The 25,872-nt window shown below is 37.7% G+C and overlaps 1 protein-coding gene across 2 annotated transcripts in view; it reads left to right on the top strand.

The window, feature by feature from the left end:
• Nucleotides 1-25,872, top strand: part of ANO3 (anoctamin 3) — a 292,092-nt gene that overhangs the window by 110,974 nt on the left and 155,246 nt on the right. The window lies entirely within an intron of this gene.

Raw genomic sequence — 25,872 nt, 5'->3', positions numbered from 1 at the left:
AGAAGCCAACTAAGAATTATAGACATTGATTTCAGAATTGTAAATGAGTGTATCTGTTCTTTCAAATACTAGAAATGTATTTTTGAAAATAAGAAATATATGATCTAAATAGATATATTTTAAGCATCAGAGTTTATCTCACATAACAGATGCTGCCTCTCTGAAGTTTTGACTATTTTTAAATGCATTTGATTTTTGGTTTCAATGAAATAGGTACTCATAAGTTCTACTCTAACATTTGTTCTTCATTCAAAATATTTATAAAGTATAATCACTTACAAAAGTATGTCTTTTTAAGATGTTCTTAAATTATTTTTTATACAAGATATTTTATTAAATAATATCAGTCGAAGTAGTGTCTGAGAAAAAAATCTGAATTTAAAGAAGCATGTCTTGTAACATTAAATGTTAAAAAAGTGACACAACTATGAAATTAATTTTGTTTTAAACTAGAGAACAAAATGTTTTTCAACCTACTGTATTTTCTCATGCATTTAAAGGTGATAAAATTAATTTTGTCCCATTCTGAAGGCTTTCATTTCTTTGTTTAAAAATGTCAGCTACTTCCCTTTGGAGATAAGAGGTTCAACTTCTAAATCTGCATTCAAGGTTAGATCATCTACAATAGATAATCACTGATATGTAAATAAGTGTTCTTTTTTAAAAAATAAATACTTAAAAGATTCATTTTATAGTGTATGAAATATAAAAATCAATGGGGAAGAAAAGTATGCTCAAATGTATTCTCTGTCAATTATTCCCACTAAGATTATATTTAAAGCTATATGTTAAAAAACAAATGTTTATTTCATTGAGAACCCAGTGGAAAAACCATAGTCTACCCATCATAATCTGCTTAGAAAGGTTTGGCTTTTGGTTTTCATTAGAAAAACCAGAAAACCTTTGATTTTGGCAAATAAAAATGGGTGGAAAGAGAATAATATGATAGTCTTAAAAAATAGCACTTAGTATAATATAGTGCCTGTAACATTATAGAAATTCAATCAGTATTTTGTTTCTCTCTTCCTTTTGGTTCCTTTTTAACTTTTACAAAGAATACTTACAACTGCTTCATAATCTTTATTCTTTCTATGGATATATGTCTTATTCTATGGCATTCAGAGTCACACTTAATCCAGTGATAGCAGGCCAGGTAATTCAAGTGTTTTGAATCCAACCTGAAGTTCCACCTTCAGTGATTAATTTTCTATCTTCTTTGTAATTCTACTGATACTGTGTTTCTCAGTGAACCAGCTCCATTTCATAGGATACTCCAAATGTAAAAAACTGATTCCCCTTAAATAAAATAACTAAGTCACTAATGGAAAATTCACCTCAAAGACCAAGTGTTTGATACATTATTCAGAACAATTAATTGTATGAACCATCTTGAGAAAAGTAGGAAATATGTTCTTCCATAATTATACCTGATTTTAACTGAATTAGTACTCAGGCATCAGTAGGAAAGTAGCTTTACATTTGAGGACTCTTTTCAGAGAAGAGTATGTGCTGCATAAGTTTACTTGATTTTATAAGAATTATCTGTATTTTATAACCTTAAAAGCAAAATTATAAGCAAAACTTCACTAATTGTCAGGTTAAAATATTTTTTAAAAATTATCTTTCAGCAATTTTTTTCAATAAGTGAAAGATGATATTTGGTGATATTAAAGTTTAAAATTGCAGAAGGAAATGGCAATCCACTCCAGTATTCTTGCCTGGGAAATCCTATGGACAGAGGAGCCTGGTGAGCTATAGTTCACGGGGTCGCAAAGAGTCAGACAGTATTGAGCACATACACACACACAGAGGTTCAGATTTCACATTCTAGGAAATTTTAGCTGTGGCAACTTTCAAACAAAATATGTTTCTTTTTCTAAACAGATACCTTGCAGCAGTGGTTGTCAAGCTGGAAACATCAAAATCACCTGTAGGTTTTGTTAAAAAAACAGGTAACAAAGCTCTATACCAGAGCTTCTGATAACAATAATTCTAGTTGAGGCTGGAGAATTTGTTTTCCTAAGAAATTCTCAGATGATATTGGTGTTGCTGATACTGGTACCACATTTGAGAACCATTCCCTGACATCTTCCCTTAATATCTCCAGTGTACTCTATATTTTGAGAGCCTGCCATATGCCAGACCTTATACTAAGTCTGGATATTTCTTGATGAATAAAACAGGCAGAATCCCTACCCTTGCAAAGCTTGTAGATGTCTAATGGAGGAGTCAGGAAATAGATAATAAACTAACAAGTTAAATAACTATTTACAAGTTGTTATTAAGTGGGTTATTAAATAGTGGGAGAGGAGCTACACAGGGCAATCAGGGAGGTATTAACCTCTCAGAAGGTATTAACGCCAAGAACTGAAAGATGAGAAGTCAGCCGAAGGAAGAGTGGGAGAAAGAGGCATTCCAGGCAGAGAGGTGCCTCTTATGAGGGCCCTGGAATGGGAAAGAGCTTGGTGTGTTTGAGAAACTGATATATAGCCTGTGTGGCAGGAACACAGAGGCTGAACATCAGGATGGCTGAACCGAGAGGAGAGAGAGAGGTAAGCAAGCGCACCATTACAGGGCCCTTATGCCGGGAGTCTGGATTTCATTCTAAGTTCAGAATTTTCAACAGATTTCTGTTTTCCTAAGATCACTTTATATGAGAATGGGTAAACACTGATGAAAGTAAGGTGGTGTTAGAGCAGTTCCGTTGAAAGCTGATGGTGGTGTAGCCAGGAGTGCTGGCAGTTGGGATAGATACGTGAGTTTCCAACATCAGACTATATGTATATATATAACAATAGAGATGATAGCTATTAAAAAATCACAGTGATGTTGGTTATAGCGACATGGGAACATGCCAAAGAGGGGGAAAAAAACAAAATAATTTTGTTTGAAAGCAAAATTATACTTGCATGTGTGTAAAAAGAGTGTTCAAGTATCGTACTGGGATTATAGGTGATTTTTTATTCCCTTTATTTTTTATACAATAGAAATGCATATTATTATAGAATTTCTAAATTCACATGTATCAGTGAAAAGAAAACACTGTGACTTTGAGAAGACAGCCAACAAGGTTGAATGACTGAGTCATGGGTGTGTGTGTATGTGTGCACATACATATACACTCCAAGCATTATACAAAATATAGTGGCTACAAAAAGAATAAGGTATAGTTCTAGTCATCAAAAGGCTTGTAGTTAGTTGGGAAAGATAAGAATAGGGACATAAGTGCAACTCTGATGGAAATGTTAGAGTGCATAAGTACCGTCCTTTCTGTTCTTTGACAGCCTTTTTAGATACCAGTTTCTTCCCAACACAATCACAACCAACACCCTAATGGGTCTTGAAGAACTCCCCCACTTCCATGACCTGTCCCTTTACCTGCAGAGTTTTCCCCCCTTTCTTCTGTTCATTTTTCAGGAATCAAATCACATACCACTTTTTAAAGACTATATTTAGAGCAATTTAAGATTTACAAGATTAAAAGTGAGGGACAGAGATTTTTCATATCTCCCTACCCTCACACATGCACAGTCTTCCTCATTACCAGCATCACTCACCAGAATGGTACATTTTTCACTAATGATAAACCTACAGTGACACTTCACAATCATCCAAAGTCCACAGTTTGCCTTAGGGTTCACTCTTAGTATTGTACATTCTATGGGCTGAATAAATGCATCATGATGTATGTACATCATTATAATAACATACAGAGCATTTTCGCTGTTCTAAAAATCCTCTGTGCTCTGACTGTTTCTCTCTACCTTACTTCGGCCCCTTGCCAGCAACCAATTTTTTATTAATATTTCTGTTGTTTCCATAGTTTTGTCTTCTGCAGAATGTCATATAGTTGGGAATCATACATCATATAGCCTTTCCAGATTGTTTTGTTTTACTGAGCAATATCCATTTTAAGATTCCTCTAGCAGTCCATGAGGTCGCGAAGAGTCAGACACGACTGAGTGACTGAATTGAACTGATGTCTTTTCATAGCTGTATAACCCACTTACTTTTAGTGCTGAATATTGTTGCATTGTCTGGCTGTGCCACAGTTTATCCACTGACCTGCTGAAGGACATCTTGGTTGCTTTCAAGTTGGAGCAATTATTCATAAAGCTGCTGTGAACATGCATGTGCAGGTTTTTATGTGGACATAGATTTTCAACTCTTTTGGGTAAATACTCAGGAACACAATTTCTGAATCATATAGTAAGAGTATGTTTAGTTTTATAACGCATCCCCAAATTGTCTTCCAAAGGAGCTATACCATTTTGCATTGTCACCAGCAATGAGTGAGAATTCATGTTGCTCCACATCCTCACCAGCAATTATTGTTATTAGTGTACTAGGTTTTGGCCATTCTAATATATTTGTAATGGTACCTCCCTGTTGTTTTCATTTGCACTTCCCTGATTGCATACAGTGTGGAGCATCTTTACATGTACTTATTTACCATCTTCTTTGAAGAAGTATATTTTCAGTGACCACATGCCATTTTTAACTGATTTTTTAATATTGAGTTTTAGGATTTCTTTGTTTACTTAGGATAACAGTTCTTTATCAGATATATCTTTTAAAAATGTTTTCTTTTAGTCTATGCTTTGTCTTCTAATTCTCTTGATATTGTCTATTTCTAAAGCAAAATTTTAATCAGGTCTAGCTATACATTATTTCTTTCAGGGATCATGACTTTGTTATTGTATCTAAAACATCATCATTATTTCAGAGGTCATCTAGGTTTCTTTCCAGCAGTTTTATAGTTTTATACTTCATATTTAAGTCTTTGATCCAGTTTGAATTATTTTCGTGAAGAGTGTAGTCCATCTAGATTAGTTGTTTTGTTCTGTTCTGCATTTGACTGTCTACTTGTTCTAGTGCCATTTGTTAAAGAGAAGACTTTTCCTTCCTTCTCCAGACAGTCACTTTATCTTTCTTCTCAGCTCTTGCACTCACCCCTCATAGAGCCCAAATCACACCAAATTGTAATTAACTTGTCCTGCTATCTGTCTACTTGACTAAATTACTCTCTCAAGGATGGGGATCATGGTCTATTTTTCTTTGTAATTACATCAGCACCTTGCACAGAGCCTGCCTCATAACAAGAACACACAATAAACTTGTTAAATAAGTGAACATGAAGAATATTAGGAAAACATTACAACTTTCAGTCTAATAGAGTTATGATTGTGACCTTAAGAGTTAAGATAAAGTTTATGAAAAAGTAGGAAATCAAGTTTATCTTTGAAATTGGATAAAAGTTTTGAGTAATTTTACTTCTAGGATTTATATGAATAAAACAATTAGAGAGGTTAATAGGAATGTATGAACAGGGATATTCACTGAATCATGATGAATCATGCCAAAGAATAATTTAGCAAACATAGCCAAAATATTCTTCAATGAATCATTACCATTCACAATAAGTGTTAGGTGCTCAGTTGCGTGCTGGCTCCTCTGTCTATGGGATTCTCCAGGCAAGAATATTGTAGTGGGTTGCTATTCCCTTCTCCAGGTGATCTTCCCAACCCAGGGATTGAACTCAGGTCTCCTGCACTGCAGGCAGATTCTTTATCATCTGAGTCATCAGGAAAGCCTATTCTTCACTAGAATAGGCTAGAAGAATAGGCCTATTCTTCACTGGAAGGTAAATAAATGAAAGAACTGTAAAACTGAATACTGTTTGGGTATTTAACAGTGCAATAGGACATGGCCACCTTGCATATTATATATCATAGAAGTGTATATGCATCACACACAGTTGCATCTATGTCTGTGGGTCAAGAGAGGAGAGAATGAAAGATAACTATGAATTTGAAACAGCAGGCACCTCTGAGCAATGTTTAACTTTGTCTTCATTTTGTAGCAGGCATGCAGATTAGGGGGAAAATGGAAGCAGACTTGGAAAAAACGAAAAGCGCCATTGGAGCAGATGAAGGCTGGGGCATGAACAAAAGCAGGGTCTAGACTAGGTCATATGTGTGCAGTGACCAAGATAAGAGACGCACGTAGCCATAGCACAGAGTGTGGCAGAAAGGGCCTGTAGAGAGACAACAGGTAAGGAGGCAATATGGTTTTATATAACAAGTCTTATTGAAGAGCCTTTGTTGCCTAATACCCATAAATGCAAATGTTTGTGATATCAAACAGATTTACAAAACACATCCACACACAGAGTGGATTAATTGACCACTGTGCATTCAAACAAATGGACTCTGTATTGTCACTTAACTGGACAACACATGTAACTCCTTAAATAAATGACAGTATAGACATTTCAATTTATGTAATAAGCTCCTCAGTTTGATTCTGAAGGGCAGATATGGCATTGGAGGTGCTCTTGTGTAGGGATGTTGGTCTTTTATATACTTGATAGTAGTACTAAAAATAAAAATTGAAAATAGTAACAGTAATTGTAAAAGTAACAAATAATATGTGCTAAAGAGTACATGGGACTCTACATAATAAGTGTATGTGAAATAGGTATGATTCTTGTAACTTTATAGATATGCATCTTAACAATATAATAGTTAAGAACTTAGCTCCTGAATTTAAGACACGTGAATTTGGATTTGGTGCTGCTTTTTACTTGCTGTGTTGGAAAAGCTGTTTCAATTTTCTTTGCCTCAGATTTCCTCTCTGTAAAATAAGGTGGGAGAGCAGTAACAGTCAATGATACCTACCTACTACATAGGATATTTATAAGGAATCAATGAATGGATATTCATATGAAATTTAGAATTATGCTGGTGCATAGTGATTTATCAATAAGACATTCATATTATTATTGATGGGAAAATTGACGACTTGTGGGATCAAATCACTGTTTCAAGGATTCACAGTCATAGTAAGTGGCAAGATTGACTTTATCCCTTTCATGGTCTAATTCTGTGCTGAGAAAGGGAGGTAGATTGAGATTAAGGGAAAAAAAATCCAAGAGGAGGAGCAGGTACTTAGAGGTTTTAGGACTGTAGGAAAAATAAAAGAAACTTAGAAAAAATGTTCCAGAAGAAGAGCCTTGTCTAATGCACAGTGTGATATGCAATGTCTCATTTTCTTCTACAGTATGTGACAAATTTCTACCTTGCTTACTAATTGTCTCCACAAATGGGATTTTGTGGGGGAGGGAGAGAAGTAAAGAACAAGATGAGAAATTCTTAAATGTTGTGTTACATGTTTATAACCTAAGGGAAAAAGTAGACCTTGAATGTTGAATCTGGAAAACTAGTCTCTCCCTACACCACTGAACAAGTGGTAATGAATCATGGGAACTTCATGGGGATTATGCTTGTGACTTGGGATCAATTTTATAGAATACTTACCAGTCTGTTTTTTACCTTGTATTTTCCCCACTTAACAAGAGATAGGTTATGTGCATGTTAGTTGCTCAGTCGTGTCCAACTCTTTGCAACCCCATGGACTATATAGCTCACCAGGCTCCTCTGTCCATGGAATTCTCCAGGCAAGAATACTAGAGTGTGTTGTCATTTCCTTCTTCAGGAGATCTTCCCAAACCAGGGATCGAATCCAGGTCTCCTAGACTCCTGGCAGATTTTTTACTGAATGAGCTACCAGGGTAGCATACACACACACACACACACACACACACACACACACACACACACACACACGCACACGCACATATGTAAACTTTCCTACTTAGAAATTATCTGACTTCAGGTATATTCATATGTGTTCAATTCAGTTCAGTTCAATTACTCAGTCATGTCTGACTCTGCAATCCCATGGACTGAAAAATGTCAGGCTTCCCTGTCCATTACCAACTCCTGGAGCTTACTCAAACTCATGTCCATTGAGTCAGTGATGCCATCCAACCAGCTCATCCTCTGTCATCCTCTTCTCCTCCTGCCTTCAACCTTTCCCAGTATCAGGGTATTTTCAAATGAGTCAATTCTTCACATCAGGTGGCCAAAGTATTGGAGTTTCAGCTTCAGCATCAGTCCTTCCAAAGAATATTCAGGTCTGTATATGTATATAAGTAAAATTCACATATGCATATAATTGAGTTCCATTTTGTGTTTATTTCATTTATGGTCTCAAACATTTAACTGCCTTTAAAAAAGTAAACATGTACATCAATAAAGCAAATGTAGTTTAGGAGACATATTTTGTTACAAAATCATGAGCAGGATTAAATGCTTAGAAGAGATTGTTTTTAGAGTTCCTAGGTAGAGGTTTCTAGACTGACATTATTTATACCTGCTTTTCTTAGGGATATCACTGCTTTGGAAAGCAGTGCTTTCCAAACTTTCCAGGGTGCTAAAAATGCTTATGTGTTTATAGCTACAGATTTTCTTTAGTCCTTCTTAGATAAGCTATTCTTCCTTTGGTAACAAGGAGACATTCAAGATCCTGCCTTCAAAGGATTTCTGTTCCTGACATGAGATCATAGAGTTTAGCAGATGCTACTGGCATTTTTGACACTGAAATAAAATGTTTTTTCATTAGTGAATAAAAAAAACAGCCATCTGTAAAAAGAAAGGGATCCTGGGGCAGGGACAAAGATTAAAGAAACTACTACTCTTATATAACCTAGAACTTGGGACCTGTCATCTTTGTTTGACAGGGTCTTAAAGTGGTACTGGGTCAAAATAGGCAGACAAGAGGGGAGGCTTTTAGTGGAAAAAATAGCATCATCTAGCCATTTGTTAAATACTGCTATTAAGAATCATCTCCGATGTGTGCTTTTTGTTATTACCTAATGCAGTTTCCACTGCCCTGCAGATGCCGACCTGATTCGCAGGGACTCTTTCATGACTCACAATTGTTTGGCTTTTAAAGTCTCCAAAAAGTCAGTCACAACAATCCTTTTTTCCCCACACACCATTGCATTCTCTATTCCTAAATCATGGTGATTCTTAGAAGCAGAAGGTTAAAAAACATCAAAACTATAGCTCTTTAAAACTCTGCCTGTGAAACTCAGATTATTTAGGCTATTTAAACTTATTTGTTGTGAGTAGCTCCATTCCCCTCAGTCAGGAGATATTCTGCCTTGAAGTGACAGAAACTTTACAAAATTCATGATTTATTCTGCCTTCCTGTTGTTGCTGTTGTTCAGTCGGTAAGTAGGGCCCTACTCTTTGTGACACTATGGACTGCAGCACGCCAGGTTTCCCTGTCTTTCACCATCTCCTGGAATTTGCTCAAACTCATGTTCACTGAGTTGGTGATGCCATCCAACCATATCATCCTCTGTCTTCCCCTTTTCCTCCTGCCCTTAATCTTTCCTAGCATCAGGGTCTTTTCCAATGAGTTGGCTCTTCGCATCGGGTGGCCAGAGTATTGGAGTTTCAGCTTCAGCATCAGTCTTTCCAATGAATATTCTGAGTTGATTTACTTTAGGATTGACTGGTTTGATCTCCTTGCTGTCCAAGGGGCTCTCAATGGTTGTCTTCCTCCATACATATAACTTGTTTCTGAGCATCTCCTCTCTATCGTAAGAGAATTACGGAAATGGTTGAACAGAGTTCATACACAGCTGGGGATTTTTGTGACACTGTTATGATTTTAAAGGTCATATGTAAGTTTTGAGAATGAATGAATGAATGGACATGCTAAGTCTCCTATCTGATCTGTCTAGTTCATTTATACCCACAATATAGCAGACACTAGACTAAGCACCACAGAGATGTTGTAAAGAACAAAGATATGGTCTCTGCCTTCCTGCAGTCGACATGTATAAGCATTGGTGGTAAAGGTCTCAAAATAATTATTTTTGCTGATTTCCATGGTGAAAAAGCAGCAAGCTCCCAGCGGCCTATTTCAGACTGTCAATGAGGTCAGCTAATTTATAAAATTTCCCCAAATTTAAAAGTTGGCTCTTGTGAGTAGGTACAGCTGCTGTTGCTGCTGCTAAGTCGCTTCAGTCGCGTCCAACTCTGTGCGACTCCATAGATGGCAGTTCACCAGGCTCTGCCATCCCTGGGATTCTTCAGGCAAGAATGCTGGAGTGCGTTGCCATTTCCTTCTCCAATGCATGCATGCATGCTAAGTCACTTCAGTCGGTACTAGTGGGTGAGAAGTGAGGGAAAGATCTCAGTGTAGGGAAAGGTACACAAAAAATGGAGGCAATGCGTCAAAGGACTTCATTACCAGGAGACCATACGATGCCTCAGAACAGAAGCAACTGTTCTTTATTCTCCATCACCAGTTTGTTTTTCCTTCTGACTATGAAAAGATAACCGTAAGAAAATGTTGACACAATTCATCTATACACTCTCCACACTCAGAGGGGAAACAGATGAATTTTAACCAACTCTTCCCACGTAGCCTCCACCTCCATCATCACTTCTGTCTTCTACCAAACATCGTTAGATTTAGAGAAACCCTATTATTTACAATTTTCTGAAGTTAAAAAAAACCCAAATTATAAAAAACTCAAAACCAAAACATTTAATTACCTGTACCTTATTTAGCAAGTGGTAACTTGTACCACTTGTGAAGAAGAAGAGTGAAAGAGCCGACTTAAAACTGAATATTAAAAAGCTAAGATCATGACATCTGACCCGTTGCTTAATGACAAATAGAAGGGAAAAAGGTGGAAGTAGTGACAGGTTTCCTCTTCTTGGGCTCTAAAATCACTGCAGATGGTAAATCAGAAGATGTTTGCTTCTTGGCAGGAAAGCTATGACAAACCTAGACAGTGTGCTGAAAAGTAGAGACATTACTTTGCTGATAAGATCTGTATAGTCAAGGCTGTGGTCTTCCCAGTGGTCACGTTTGGTTGTGAGAGCTGGACCATAAAGAAGGCAGAACCCCAAAGAATTGATGTCTTTGAACTATGGTGCTGGAGAAGACGGAGAGCCCCTTGGACATCAAAGAGATCAAACCAGTCAATATTAAGGGGAATCAACCCTGAATACTTGTTGGAGGGACTGATCCTGAAATTGGAACTCCAGTATTTTGTCATCTGATGTGAATAGCTGACTCATTGGGAAAGTCCCTGATGCTAGGAGAGATTGAGGGCAGAAGGAGAAGAGGGCATCAGAAGATGAGGTGGCTGGATGGCATCACTGATGGAATGGACATGAACTTGGACAAATTTCAGGAGATGGTGAAGGATAGGGAAGCCTGGCGTGCTGCAATCCATGGGGTCACAGAGTCATACACAACTGGTTGAATGAACAACAGAACAATTCGTACTAAGGTTATTTAATGTGTTCATAGGTACAGTTTAATATCTCCTCTAAATATTGTTTAAAGCCAAAATCAAAGAATGTCATGTTTGAATTAGTCATTACAAAGACATTGTCTGCTTCCCTGTGGCTCAGATGGTAAGGAATCTGCCTGCAATGTGGGAGACCCAGGTTTGATCCCTTGGTGGGAAAGATCCCCTGGAGAAGGAAATGGCAATTCACTCCAGTATTCTTGCCTAGAGAATTCCATGGACAGGGGAGCCTGGTGGGCTACAGTACATGAGTCTCAATGAGTTGGACACAGCTGAGCAAGTACACGTTCTTTCTTTCCTTTCTTTACAAAGACAAGAGTTCATCTGTTATTTAGAGTTTCCTGTGCCAACGTAGATAAGGAGAAATGTATTGATTGTGGGCCCTGGACCCTGGACCTTGCACCGTATCATAGGAAAAACTTAGTTATCTAGAATTAAAATTGTGTTCAATAGAATTGGTGTTCTCTCAAGGCATTAGGATGAGATTAACCATTAGTGTCTTATTAATGAATTAGGGAGCTGAGATGTGTATATCTTTTGCTCTATCTCAAAGCTGCTGTTACACTTCAAGAATATTCATAGGTGCCTTTGCCTAAATGGTTATGTGATTATCTGATCTTTTTTACTTATTGTCTGGTTAGGAAAACCTATCTTCTCAGTAAAGCTGCCCTTGATCAGCACCATCTGCCATGTTAGCTTCCCATATTTAACTTCTAGGGCAGCATATAATTTAAAATGCTTATTATTTTCCAGACAGTCATTTGTCATCTAATACCTGCCACTTATTTTATCAAAATACTTTTCTTTTATGGGCATGTATTTGTCATCCTGTCCTCCATTCAAAATGCCAGTATTTAATAATCATACCAGTAAGTCCACTGCACCAACTTCCCACTAATCACTTTAAGATAAAGCTATCCACTTATCCTGATGGCTGGACTATAAGGCCATGTCTGTTTTGTTCACTGTTTTCCACTTATGCCTAAAATAGTAACCACTACAGAAGAACACTGAATCAATACTTGCTGGTGAGTACTTAACTCTATATTGTAGGGGTTGTTTGTCTCCTACTTTGTGAATGGGGAAACCAGTGAATGCAGAGATTGGTATGTGCAAGTCCACATAGCTAGCTGAGAGGCAGAACCAGAATTCAAATCCAGGTCTGTCTACTTCCCAAGAATGAGCCTTTAATTCTAGGCTGCACTAACTCCTATAGGGTGAAAAGGGCTAAGGTTAAGAAAAAGACACACTTGTCAGCATGTAATGGGTGCTTATTAAACATTTTCTTATGCAAACTGGAATATAAAAGACCACTTTTGTACCCATTTTATTCTCCTGTTCGCTGTTAACTACTCTATCCTCAATGACTGAAACAAGTATTTGGATCTGAGTAGACACTAAAAAAAGATGTGTTGAATAATACATGCTCCTTTGTTTCTTCAGCATGTAGCTCAAAGTAGGTGCTGAGTATGTTAGATATGTGTGTGTTTTAGGTTAGTGAAAGCTACACCTCTGAATTTTAATAATGCAACTTTCATGAGATGTGATTTGTTTCCATCTTTTTTTTTTCTAGGGCATATTTCTTATTGTCCATATAGAAGCATGCTGAAAAGGACTGCCATGGGCAGTTCCAGAAAATATTGGCTAAAAGATAAGCAGTGCTGTTTTGAACACAGTGGGGAAAGGAGAGGGTGGGATGATTTGAGAGAGTAGCTTTGAAACATGTATATTACCATATGTAAAATAGATACCCAGTGGGAATTTGCTGTATGCAGGGGACCCAAAGAGAGTACTCTGTGACAACCTACAGGAGGGGGATGGGGAGGGAGGTGTGAGGAAAGTTCAAGAGGGAGGGGACATAAGTATACATATGACTGATTCATGTTGATCTATGGCAGAAACTGACACAATACTGTAAAGTAATTATCCCCCAATTAAAAATTAAATTAAAGAAAAGATAAGCAGTGCTTTAATGGCTTTCCAAATGCTTTACAGAATTACAACTTTGTATCTAGCTTCTAAAAAGGAGTGCATTAGGAAAGATTCTCATCAGTAAATCAGCAATTGAGAGCCATTTTCTTCTGCCTGCTGAGCTAATATCCTGACCACTCCTGTCTTGTGTTTTAATTTTTACTTTTTTAAGTGATAAACTATCTGTAAGTTTTTGCTAACTTTAGAATACTGCTGCCATTAAAAAGAGATGTCATTTTTCCCTATTAAAAATGACAGGAGCTTATCCATCTCTGGACCTGAGATCAGTAACATCAGTCTTTAAAATTCAGACATCTTGTGTTCTGACCTCCTTTCCTTCTTCTCCTTGTTTGCAGCCCGCAGGGACTGCCACTCACTGGCTGAACGTCAGATGCCCACGGCACTGTCACCTGCCTCCTCGAGGCATTTCCTTCTTCCCTTCCCACCCTCAAAACTCCAACCACCTTGTTTCCTGACTTGGTTTTTGCCGAGGGAAATAATAAACCCAGATTAAGTTCGCTGGTGGCTCATCTGGTAAAGAATCCACTTGCAATGAAGGAGACCTGGGTTCGATCCCTGGGTTGGGAAGATCCCCTGGAGGAGGGAACGGCTACCCACTCCAGTATTCTGGCCTGGAGAATTCCATGGACTGTATAGTCCATGGGGTCGCAAAGAGTCAGACACAACTGAGCAACTTTCACTTCACTTCACTTCAAGCTAAGGCTTAGTGGCTTGCCATACCTGCACACTTTCCAAATCATAGTTTTCAAAATAACTTGTAAGCTGCACAGAAACAACTTTTAAAAATTTAATAAATATGACTTTATTTTACTACTTGTTTGAAGAAAAAACACATAACCGGCCAAACTGGTCTTTTTTAGATGTTGTTATTTTTGCAAAGTCTATTTTTTTAAGAAAGAGTGCAATCTAAAGAAAAATATATTAAATAGGTGGTCTTAGCTGTAGCAAAAAATATATGGATATATGAGTACATTTTGAGAAGCAATGCCGTGTTGTATCTTGTCTCATTACTTCCCAGATGACAGTTGTCATCTATCTAGCACCTAAGAGGTCTGGCACTCACACTAGCTGTTTTATACTCATCAGCCACCATCTTCACAATTTTTCAGAGAAATAAACAGGCCTTATAAATACCATCTTATAAATAAGACTGTGGAAAATTTAATTGAGGATTTGTGCACAGGAACTCAAGATAAGAAGTAGGAAATGGGTCTTCATCTCTGTTATCCCAACTGCAAGTTATGTTGTCACAAAATTAAAGGAATATGAATTCTTCCACTTATCTCGGTTTCAAACAGAAGGCATTGTGGTGTGTTGGTTTTTCATAGTCTCCAAAAAAGTAAAGATTAGTAGGAGGAAAATAAATGTTGTGTACCTTCACTAATCCACATTTCTTTTCTCAACTCAAATGACTATACTATTAGTTTAGCTGTGAGGCTTCCAAAGAGCTTGGAGGATTTGCTGTAAAAAAATGCAACATCTTTCTGTCAAGGCTTACCAAGGGGAGTTTAGTTTACAGAGGCAGGTGTTCCTAGAACTGGAAGGATTCTGAGACTGCCTGATCCAAAAATTTTCAGTCTGTCCAAGGAGCTCTACAGGGGCTTCCACATGAGTTCCAGGGGACCCACGAACTGTCTGACATTGTATGTATAATTATATGAGTATGTAATTATGTGTATTTTTTCCCCCTCTCGATATTGCCTATTACGAAAGAAGAGTTAAAAACCACTAGTCTTGTTTTGATCTATCATTCCACTGGTTAGGGAACTAAGCTACCAATGATGGAGGAATCTATACAAGCAAAAGAAGTCAAACCTCTAATCTTAAATGACATCCATAGGTGCCTCAAAGAGCTAATCTTTTTGTTTCTTTGTGACCCCATAGATTGCAACACACCAGGCTTTGCTGTCCTTCACCATCTCCTGGAATGTGCTCAAATTCATGTCCATTGAGTCAGTGAGGCTCTCTAACCATCTCATCGTCTGCCACCCTCTTCTTTTGCTGTCAGTATTTCCCAGCATCAAGGTCTTTTCCAGCGAGTCAGCTATTCCCATCAGGTGGCCAAAGTATTGGAGCTTCAGTTTCAGCATCAGTCCTTCCAATGAACATTTAGGGTTGATTTCTTCTAGGATTGACTACTTTGATCTCCTTGCAGTCCGTGGGACTCTCGAGAGTCTTCTCCAGCATCGCAATCCCAAAGCATCAATTCTTTGGCACTCAGCCTTCTTTATGGTCCAACTCTCACAACTGTACATGACTACTGGAAAAAACATAGCTTTGACTATGTGAGCCTTTGTCAGCAAAGTGATGTTTTAGCTTTTTAATATGCTGTCTGGGTTTGTCATAGCTTTCCTTCCAAGGAGCTTTCAGTTTCATGGCTGCAGTCACCATTTGCAGTGGTTCTGGAGCCTAAGCAAATAAAATCTGTCACAGCTTCTACTTTTTTTCCTTCTATTTCCCATGAGGGATGGGACCAGATGCCATGATCTTAGTTTCTTGAATGTTGAGTTTTAAGCCAGTTTTTTCAACTCTTCTCATTCACTCTCATCTAGAAGCACTTTAGTTCCTCTTCACTTTTTGCCATTAAGAGTGGTATCATCTGCATATATGAGATGGTTGATATTTCTCCTTTCAATCTTGATTCCAATTTGTGACTCATCCAGCTTGGCATTTTGCATGATATACTCTGCATAGCAATTAAATAAACTCTTGGCATACTCCTTTCCCAATTTTGAACCAGTCTGTTGTTCCATGTAAGGTTCTAACTGTTGCTACTTGACCAACATACAGGTTGCTCAGGAGACAAGTAAGTTGATCTGGTATGCCCTTCTCTTTAAGAATTTTCCACATTTTTTTTGTGATCCTCACAGTCAATGAAACAGAAGTAGATGTTTTTCTGGAATTCCCTTGCTTTCTCTGTAATCCAAAAATATTCACAATTTGATCTCTGGTTCCTCCGCCTTTCCTATACCCAGCTTGTACATCTGGAAGTTCTTGGTTTACATGCTATTGAAGCCTGGCTTGAGGTATTTTGAGCATAACCTTACTAGCAGGCAAAATGAGTGCAATTGTACAGTAGTGAACATTCTTTGGCACTGCTGTTCTTTGAGATTGGCATGAAAACTAACCTTTCCTAGTCCCATGGCCACTGCTGAGTTTTCCAAATTTGCTGGCGCATTGAGTGCAGTGCTTTCATAGCATCATCTTTTAGGATTTGAAATAGCTTAGCTGGAATTCCATCATGTCAACTAGCTTTTTTATAGTAATGCTTGGACTAAAGCCCACTTGACTTCACACTGCAGGATTTCTGGCTCTAGGAGAGTGACGACATCATCATGGTCATCCCAATCATTAAGACATTTTTGTATAGTTTTGTGTATTCTTGCCACCTCTTCTTAAACTCTTCTGCCTCTGTTATGTCATTATCTTTTCTGCCCTTTATGGTGCCCATCCTTGCATGAAACTTGATATCTCCAGTTTTATTGAAGAGATAGCTAGTCTTTCCCATTCTATTATTTTCCTCTACTTCTTTGCATTGTTTGTTGAAGAAGGCCTCCTGTCTCTCCTTACTATTTTCTGAAACTCTGCATTCAGCTGGGTATATCTTTCTGTTTCTCTCTTGCTTTTGCTTCTCTTCTTTTCTCAGCTATTTGTAAAGTCCTCTCAGACAACCCCTTTACCTTCTTGAATTTCTTTTTCTTTGGATAGTTTTGGTCACTGCCTCCTCTACAATGTTACAAACCTCTGCCAATAGTTATTCAAGGCACTTTGTCTACCAGATCTAATCCTTTGAATCTGTTTGTCACCTCCACTGTATAATGGTAAGGAATTTGATTTGGTCATACCTGAGTGGCCTAGTGGTTTTTTGCTACTTTCTTCAATTTAATCCTGAATTTTGTAATCAAGAGCTGATGATCTGAGCCACAGTTTTTGCTGACTTGTATAGAATTCTTGTTTTTATAGATCTTGCTTTAGCTGACTGTATAGAGCTTCTCTGTCTTCCGCTGCAAAGAATATAATCCATCTGATTTCATTATTGGCCATTTGGTGATGTCCATGTGTAGAGCTGTCCTGTGTGCTGTTGGAAAGGGTGTTTGCTATGACCAGTATGTGCTCTTGACAAAACTCTGTTAGCCTTTGCCCTGCTTCATTTTGTACTCCAAAGGCCAAACTTGCCTGTTACTCTAGATATCTTGACTTCCTACCTTTGCATTCCAATCCCCTTATGATGAAAAGGACATCTTTTTTTGGTGTTAGCTCTGGAAGGACTTATAGGTCTTCACAGAACTGGTCAGATTCAGTTTCTTCAGCCTCAGTGGTTGAAGCATAGACTTGGATTACTGTGATGTTGAATTGTTTACCTTGGAAATGAAATAAGATCATTCTGTCATTTTTGAGATTGCACCCAAGTACTGCATTTCAGACTCTTTTGTTGACTATAAGGGCCACTCCATTTCTTCTGTGGGATTTTTGCCCACAGTAGTAGATAAAATGGTCATCTGAATTAAATGCACCCAACCCATTCCCATCCATTTTAGCTCACTGATTCCTATAATGTTGATGTTCACTCTTGCCATCTCCTGCCTGGTCAGTCCAATTTGCCTTGATTCATGGACCTAACATTCCAGATTCCTATGCAATATTGTTCTTTACGGCATTAGACTTTACTTTCACTACCAGACACATCCGCAACTGGACATTGTTTCTGCTTTGGCTAAGTCTCTTCATTCTTTCTGGAGCTATTAGTAATTGCCCTCTGCTCTTCCCCAGTAGCATATTGGACACCTTCTGACCTGGGGGGTGTCATATCTTTTTGTTTTCCTTTTCCTACTGTTCATGGGGTTCTCATGGCAAGAAGACTGACATAGTTTGCCATTCCCGCCTCCAGTTGACCGTGTTTTGTCAAAACTCTCTACCATGATCTGTCCATCTTGAGTGGCTCTGCATGGCATGGCTCATAGCTTCACTGAGTTATGCAAGCCCCTTCACCACAACAAACTATGATCTATGAAGGGGTTTATCACTTTATAAATATGTACATTTTAACAGCAAAAGTAACTCTGGCACTGTAAGGAACTAAGTTATGGTAAAATAAGCATTTATATTCTATCATGTATTTTCATTGCTCGCTTTCTAAAGTTTCCAACATGACCTGATTCACTTTTGCTCTGAGTAGATTATTTGTAGATATTGTGAAAAGCTCATCTGCTTTATGACATTAGCAAAAATATTTGCTTGATAATTCTTCCTCCTCTTGCTGTGTCTCAAGAGACTGTTGTCTTATTGAGGTAGAGCTTTTAGGGAGAAATAAAGAGAAACCTAGGAATGCTCGATCATGAAGAGTAATTTTCTGCAAATATAAAGAACACAATCTATGGCTCCTTTTTTCTGCAAGAGTCAATACATTTCTCATCAGATCAAATCCATCTTGCCATGAAGGTTATGGAGGATTTTATTCTCTGCCTTCTTAGAGTATATGATTGATGATAAACAAACACCTAGTAGTTTCAAACAGTTTTCCTTGGTATTATGTGAATTGCCCTGATCTCCACATATGGTCAAGGACAATGGCAATGATACTAAGCAGTTATTCAGTGCCAGAAACTATGATACCCTGATTTGAAGGTCTGCCATTTCAAGTTAAATATTCAAGTGAAACAGTAGCCTTTGACCAGGGTAATGTTCTGGATTATGCCTCTGTTTCAGAGATAATCTTTTCTGTATTTTGACCTGACATTTTTATTTTGCACTTGCAAACCTGCAAATGAATTCAGTCTGCCCCTGTGTAATCAGACCCCTTTGTGTTGAGCTTCCCATTCTTTTTAGGCATCTGCCTGTCCTTCATCTGCTATGAATTCAGAGCCGAGGGAGTATCTTAATATTTTAAGTATTCAGGTATCCTAAAAATATCTGGGCAGATTGGGCTGTCTGGCTCATTCACCATTGTAACCCTGGCACCCAGCACACAGAACAGTGCTAATATGAAAGCCCATATTTGTCGGATCTGCAAAAGTCCTTGAGGCAGAAAAGCAGCGTAAGTGTTCAGGTATGCAGTTTACCTCTCCAATTCTAATTTCTCCTGTGCCCTGAATTTAGCAACCCTATCTTTTCCTATCAAAGACACTTTGATCTTTCAAGTAAATAGGAGGATAGGCTTGTTAAGTTATATGCTGCTGCTGCTGGATTAGTCACTTCGGTCATGTCTGTTTCTGTGTGACCCTATGGACTACAGCCCACCAGGCTCCTCTGTCGATGGGATTCTCTAGGCAAGAATACCGGAGTGGGTTGCCATACCCTCCTCTAGGAGATCTTCCTGACCCAGGGAACAAAACCTGGTCTCCTACATTGCAGGCAGATTCCTTACCGCAGAACCACCAAGGAAGCCAAGTTGTATACATACGCACAAAACTCTGTTGAGATCTTCATTTAAATGATATCAGCTTTATAGATGAGTGTGAGATAATGGGTATTTTTACAATAATGAATCTTCCTGTGATGAACAGATGCTTTTTACATGTAGTGTTGGCAAATTTATCCATCTTTTTCTATTTCGGTCCTGTTTTAGAAATATTCGCCTACTGTAAGTTCCTATGTTAGCATCTAGAAATTATATGTTCTAATGTTGGTCACAGTCAGTAATCCATCTGGAACTATTTTTAGAACTTTATTGAGATAAAATTCACATACTACATAATCCATGGCCCATTTAAAGTGTACATTTTAATGTTTTTAGAGAATCCCAGGGATGAGGGAGCCTGGTGGGCTGCTGTCTATGGGGTCGCACAGAGTCAGATATGACTGAAGCGACTTAGCAGCAGCAGCAGCAGTATATTCATAGGATTGTGTAATCATCACAATATAATTTTAAAATATTTTATCTCCCCCTCAAAAAACCCTGTTCCCATTGGTGGTTACTCTCCATTTCCCCACTCTTCTGATCCTAGAAAATTATTAAGTATGTATCTTGCCTGCTATTGAATGTCATAGATAGGAACATATAATATATGGACTTCTGTACTAACTTCTTTCACTTTGTATATTTTCAGTTTTCCTCTATGTTGTAGCATGTGTCAATTTTCAGTTCCATTCTAGTGCTAAATAATGTTGGTGGTGCTAATAGTAAAGAATCTGCCTGCCTATGCAGGAGACATAAGTGTTCGATCCCTGGGTCGGGAAGATCCCCTGGAGAAGGAAATGGCAACCCACTCCAGTATGCTTGCCTGGAGAATCCCATGGACAGAGGAGCCTGGTGGGCTATAGACTGTGGGGTCGCAAAGAGTCAGATACAACGGAAGCAACTTAACATGCACACACAATGTTTAATTATATGGATAATACCACATTTGATTTGTGTATTCATCCAGTAGACACTGCATTATTTCTTCTTTTTTTTTTCTATTACAAGTAATGCTGTTATGGATGTTTTATAGAAGTTCTTGTGTGGATGTGTGCTTCATTTCTCAGAGTATACACCTAGGAACATAGCTCAGTTGGTAAAGAATCTGCCTGCAATGCAGGAGACCCCGGTTCAATTCCTGGGTCAGGAAGATCTGCTGGAGAAGGTATAGGCTATCCACTCCAGTATTCTTCAGCTTCCCTGGTGGATCAGCTGGTAAAGAATCCGCCTGCAATGTGGGAGACCCATGTTGGATCCCTGGGTTGGGTAGATCCCCTGGAGAAGGGAAAGGTTACCCACTCAGTATTCCGGCCTGGAGAATTCCATGGAATGTATGATCAATGGTTACAAAAAGTTGGACATGACTGAACAACTTTCACATACCTAGGAATGAAATTGATGATTTGGTAACTCTATGTTTCACATGTGGAGGAACTGTCAAAATGTTTTCCAGAGCTTCTCTACTATTTTACATCCCCACCAGCAACACAAAAGTGTTTCAGTTTCTCCACATCCTTGCTAATGCTGGTTTAATTTTGTCTTTCTGATTATAGCCATCATAAGGGGTGAAAAATGGTATCTCACTGTGGTTTTGACTTGTATTTCTCTATTACGTTCATTATGTTGAAAATCCCTCAATGTTTATATGGTCATTTGTATATTTTCTTGGAGAAATCTCTATTCAAATCCTTTACCCATTTTAATTAGATTATTTGTGGTTTGAATTATTGTTATTTGTATTTTGTGAAAACAAGTCCACTTATCACATACACAGTTTTTTCAATTTTTTTTAAATTCTGTGGTTTTCCTTCTACTTTCTTGATGGAATTTTTGCAACACAAAAGTATTTAATTTTGATATGGTTCTATTTATCTTTTGTCACTTGTGCTATTGGTATTGTATATAACCTATAACCTCAAGGTCCCAAATATTTACTCACATGTTTTTAGTGTCATAATTCATAGTTTTCTCTATTAAATTTAGGTTCGTGCTCTATTTTGAATTATTTTTTGTGTTTGTTTTAAGATAGGTGCTCAACCTCTTTGCCCATGGATATACAGTTGCCCTAGCACCACTGTTCGAAAAGACCGCTTTTGTCCCTCATTGAATTGTTTTGGCACTGTTGTTTAAAGTCAACTGATCATAAATTTATGGGTCATCTCTGGATTAGAATTGATGTTTGAGAATTCTAAAAGCCTATTAAGTATAAGGTAGAGGTCTAATTAATCTTTTTTTATGTGAATATCCAATTCATCTGAATCAGCACCATTTATTAAATAGACTATGTTTACATTTTCAATGTCTTCTAGCTTTCATTGTATTTTATTTCTTTTGCTTATTACTTATTTGGGTGATTTATTTTTAATTTATGAATGTTTGTTTCCACTATTGTTATTAACTTTAGATCTTACCTGGAGTAGCCACACTATAGATTTGCCAGCATGTGTTTAGAAAACCTACCACTTTTTTTCTACTTGGGAGCTAGATGTTTTCATACTTTCCTGATAATTCCTCTATGAATTTCAAAAGATGTATGTTTTATTTTATCTATTATTTCCAGGATTTCACTGCATGAGGGTTTTGAAATTATATTGTGTGCCATGTGGCTGGGATCCCAGCCATGCTTTTCTATTCTTATCCCTGTTTCTGAAAACTTGTGCTGGTTTTTCCTGGGAGAATTTTACATCACTGCATTTTCCCCTTCAGACTTTATTTCTGTGGTCAAAGAAGAGTGTTGCATTCCAACATATGTACTTTGCATTCCAGCTGATTTGTGAAATTTGATAACATTGATAAGGTAATACATTTTATTTTGGAATAAAAGCACTGCCTTTTTCTCTTATTTTCTCCTTCACAATGTTAAAGGTGCTCACTGAGGCAGAAATACAACAGATCTCAATTTCTGTTTATGATTTTCCCTGAAAAGACCTTTGGCTCACCTAGGGAGTGAACTCAACTGCCAGCTCTTTATGTGAGCATCATTTCAAAGATAAATAAAAGCCCTAGCCAAAGTCAGTTGAAAACCCTGAAAGACCTTTAAACACAGTCACTTGGAGAAATGTTTGGGAAAAAGGAGAGCATCATGAATGTCAGAGCTGCACATGCCCTTCCTTGTTTTGCACCAGCTCTATGATTCATGGCAGGGGAGCTGGATTGCAAGGAGATCAAACCAGTCAATCCTAAAGGAAATCGACCCCAAATATTCCTTGGAAGGACTGATGCTGAAGCTGAAGCTCCAGTACTTGCCTACCTGATGCTCAGAGCTAACTCATTGGATAAGACACTGATGTTAGGAAAACTTGAAGGCAAAAAGAGAAGGGGTGATAGAGGATGAGATGGTTAGATAGCATCACTGACTCAATGGACATGAATCTGAGCAAACTCTAGGAGATAGTGAAGGACAAGGAAGCCTGGCAAGCTGTAGTCCATGGGATTGCAAAGAGTCAGACACGATTTAGTGACTTAAAAGAAACATAGGGGAATTAAGCAACAGATAAGAAAACAGAATTGTCTGAATGCAATAGCAGTCATAGAACCATGAGTAAAATATAAATTCTTTTGTTTCTTTATTTTTACTTTTTAAAATTTTTTCCTGACATTTCCTAAAATGATATATTATCCCCCAGTTGATCCATGGTGGAATTTGGTGGATGAGATGGCAAGATTTCCTTCCTCTGTGTAGTTTTTCCTAAGATCACTCTTAAAAATCAACCTTTTCATCTTTTAACTTTTATCTAATTCATAAACTTCACAGTGACAGACAGACTCTAGGGCTTGAATCATCTTTGCCTCTGGGTGTTCACATTCTTATGTAATCCTTTCCCCTGTAGACTTGCTTCTAAACACTAGAATAAGGCCGAAGAGACGCGGTGTCCCTTCTGTGACTTTGTTCCATTACGTGAGTCTACTTTGCTATCTGTCTCACTCTGGAGACTCTTCTTGTTGGTTTGATGAAGTAAACTGCCGTATTGGAAATGTCCACATGTCAGGAAATAGTAAAGTGCTTCTAGAAGCTGAGAATGACCTCCAGCTAACAGCCAAAAAGAAGTCAAATACTCATTCCTTAGCTACAAGGAAATGAATTCTACCAAGAACCTGAATTATCTTAGAAGTGGATTCTCCCTAGTCAGGTCTATAAATGAGAATACAGCCCTGCAGACAAATTGATTGCAGCTTGTGTGACCCTGACCCACTAAGCTTTGCCTAAACTCCTGACCCACAGAAATATAAGATAATATATCTACATGATTTTTAGTTCTTAAGTTTGTATTAAATGTTTTATCCAAGAATAGTTAACTCATACACTTACCATAAAATATGCTATCCTGATACATTAAATGGAGTCTTACCAATGAATTTTTGGTATACCATTAATGAACCAAACTGAAAATTCTTAATCTAACTGAAATATACCAGCTTGTCAGCAGGCCAGGGAATACAATCAACAATATGCTTTGTCTCACTCACTGACACAGATTTGAAATTTTGAGTAAATTAATTTTGTATAACTTCTAAACATTCATTGAATTAACTCAATAAAATTTTGTCAACAAGATGCTCTATTAGCACAATTCTGAGTATTCAATCTGAGAAAAATATGATGGCCTAATTTCATGAATCTCTTTACTTTAAGAAGCAATATTAAAAAAATAAACAACAACACTTCTTTTGTACTTATTTATTTCCTGGCTACACAAAAGGCCCCATTTCAGAACGTTCTCCCTATTCTCTAGATTTCTATTTAATAGCATCACATAGCTGTAATAGTAATGGCAATAATAAGAAGCACATTTATAATATTTTACATAGTTTTTACTCCTGTCATTCAAGCGTTATCTCATTTAGCATATATGTATAAAGACGCTTCCCAGGTGACTCAGTGGTAAAGAATCCACCCGCCAATTCAGGGGACACAAGGGACTTGGGTTTGATCCCAGTGTCAGGAAGATCTCCTGGAGGAGGAAATGGCAACCCATTCCAGTATTCCTGCCTGGGAAATCCCATGGACAGAAGAGCCTGACGGACTAGTCCTTGGGGTTGTAAAGAGTTGGACATGACTAAGCTTGCATGCACATGTGTAAGGATAGAATATTAAAATAAGAGACCATCTTACTTATATGTGTTACCTTAATTCACCTTACACAATAATTATATAAACTATTGAACTATTCCTCTTACAGAAAAAGAAAAAAAAAAAAAAGAAAAGAAATGTGATTGCTATCTGCAAGTTGAATCTTATTGTCCCAGCTGGAAACCCCACATCTTTATTTCTACCCATTAAAATGGTCTTTACTGACAATTGTCCAAAGCACCAGACTTATTTTTGTGTAGTGCTTGTCACCATCTGGATTATACCATGTAATTATGTCTTTTCTATATCTGCCTTACAGGAGGAAATACCTTGTTTTGCTTTGTTCATTGCTGATTTCTCAGAGTCTACAAACATTCCAAAAACATAGTAGATAAATTGCTAAGTCACTTCAGTCGTGTCCGACTCTGTGCGACCCCAGAGACGGCAGCAACCAGGCTCCCCCGTCCCTGGGATCCTCCAGGCAAGAACACTGGAGTGGGTTGCCATTTCCTTCTCCAATGCATGAAAGTGAAAAGTGAAAGTGAAGTCTCTTAGTCATGTCCGACTTAGCAACCCCATGGACTGCAGCCTTCCAGGCTCCTCCATCCATGGGATTTTCCAGGCAAGAGTACATAAATATATATATATATGTATAATTTTATATATAAAATAAATATTTCTTGAACAGATACATTGCCTTTTTAGAGATAAGGAGTTGTACAGCAAGATGAAAAGTCCTTTGTTTTTCACCTTTACTTGAAGATGTCTCCTTTTTTCCCCCAAGAGGTAAATTTAGTATTGCTAGAAAAGTGGCAAAAACAGACACAAAGTATCTTGTAAGGTATATGACATTTCATTTAGTCTTTTAAAGAAACTTTAAAAAAGGACTTTCTTTTTCAAAGCAGTTTTGGGTTCATAGAAAAATTGAGTGAAAGTCAGAGATTTCCTGTATACTCTGCCTCAACACATGCAACGCCTCTCCCAAGATCAACAACCCCCCCCCATCAGAGTGTGTGTTTGTTACAATTGACATAGCAACATTAACATATCACCCAAAGTCTATAGTTGATGTTAGTGTTCACTCTTGATGTTGTACAATCTCTAGGTTAAGAAAAGTTTATGATGGAATATATCCATCATTATATTATCATTCAGTGTAGTTTCACTGCCCTAAAATTCTCCTAGCCCCTAGGAGTGTATATCTTTTTATTGTTCCCATAGTTTTCT

The sequence above is a fragment of the Capra hircus genome, chromosome 15 (genome assembly GCF_001704415.2).
Source record: "Capra hircus breed San Clemente chromosome 15, ASM170441v1, whole genome shotgun sequence".
Lineage (NCBI taxonomy): Eukaryota > Metazoa > Chordata > Mammalia > Artiodactyla > Bovidae > Capra > Capra hircus.
The sequence above is the reverse complement of the archived record's forward strand: the minus strand, read 5'-3'. Positions and strand labels throughout refer to the sequence as shown.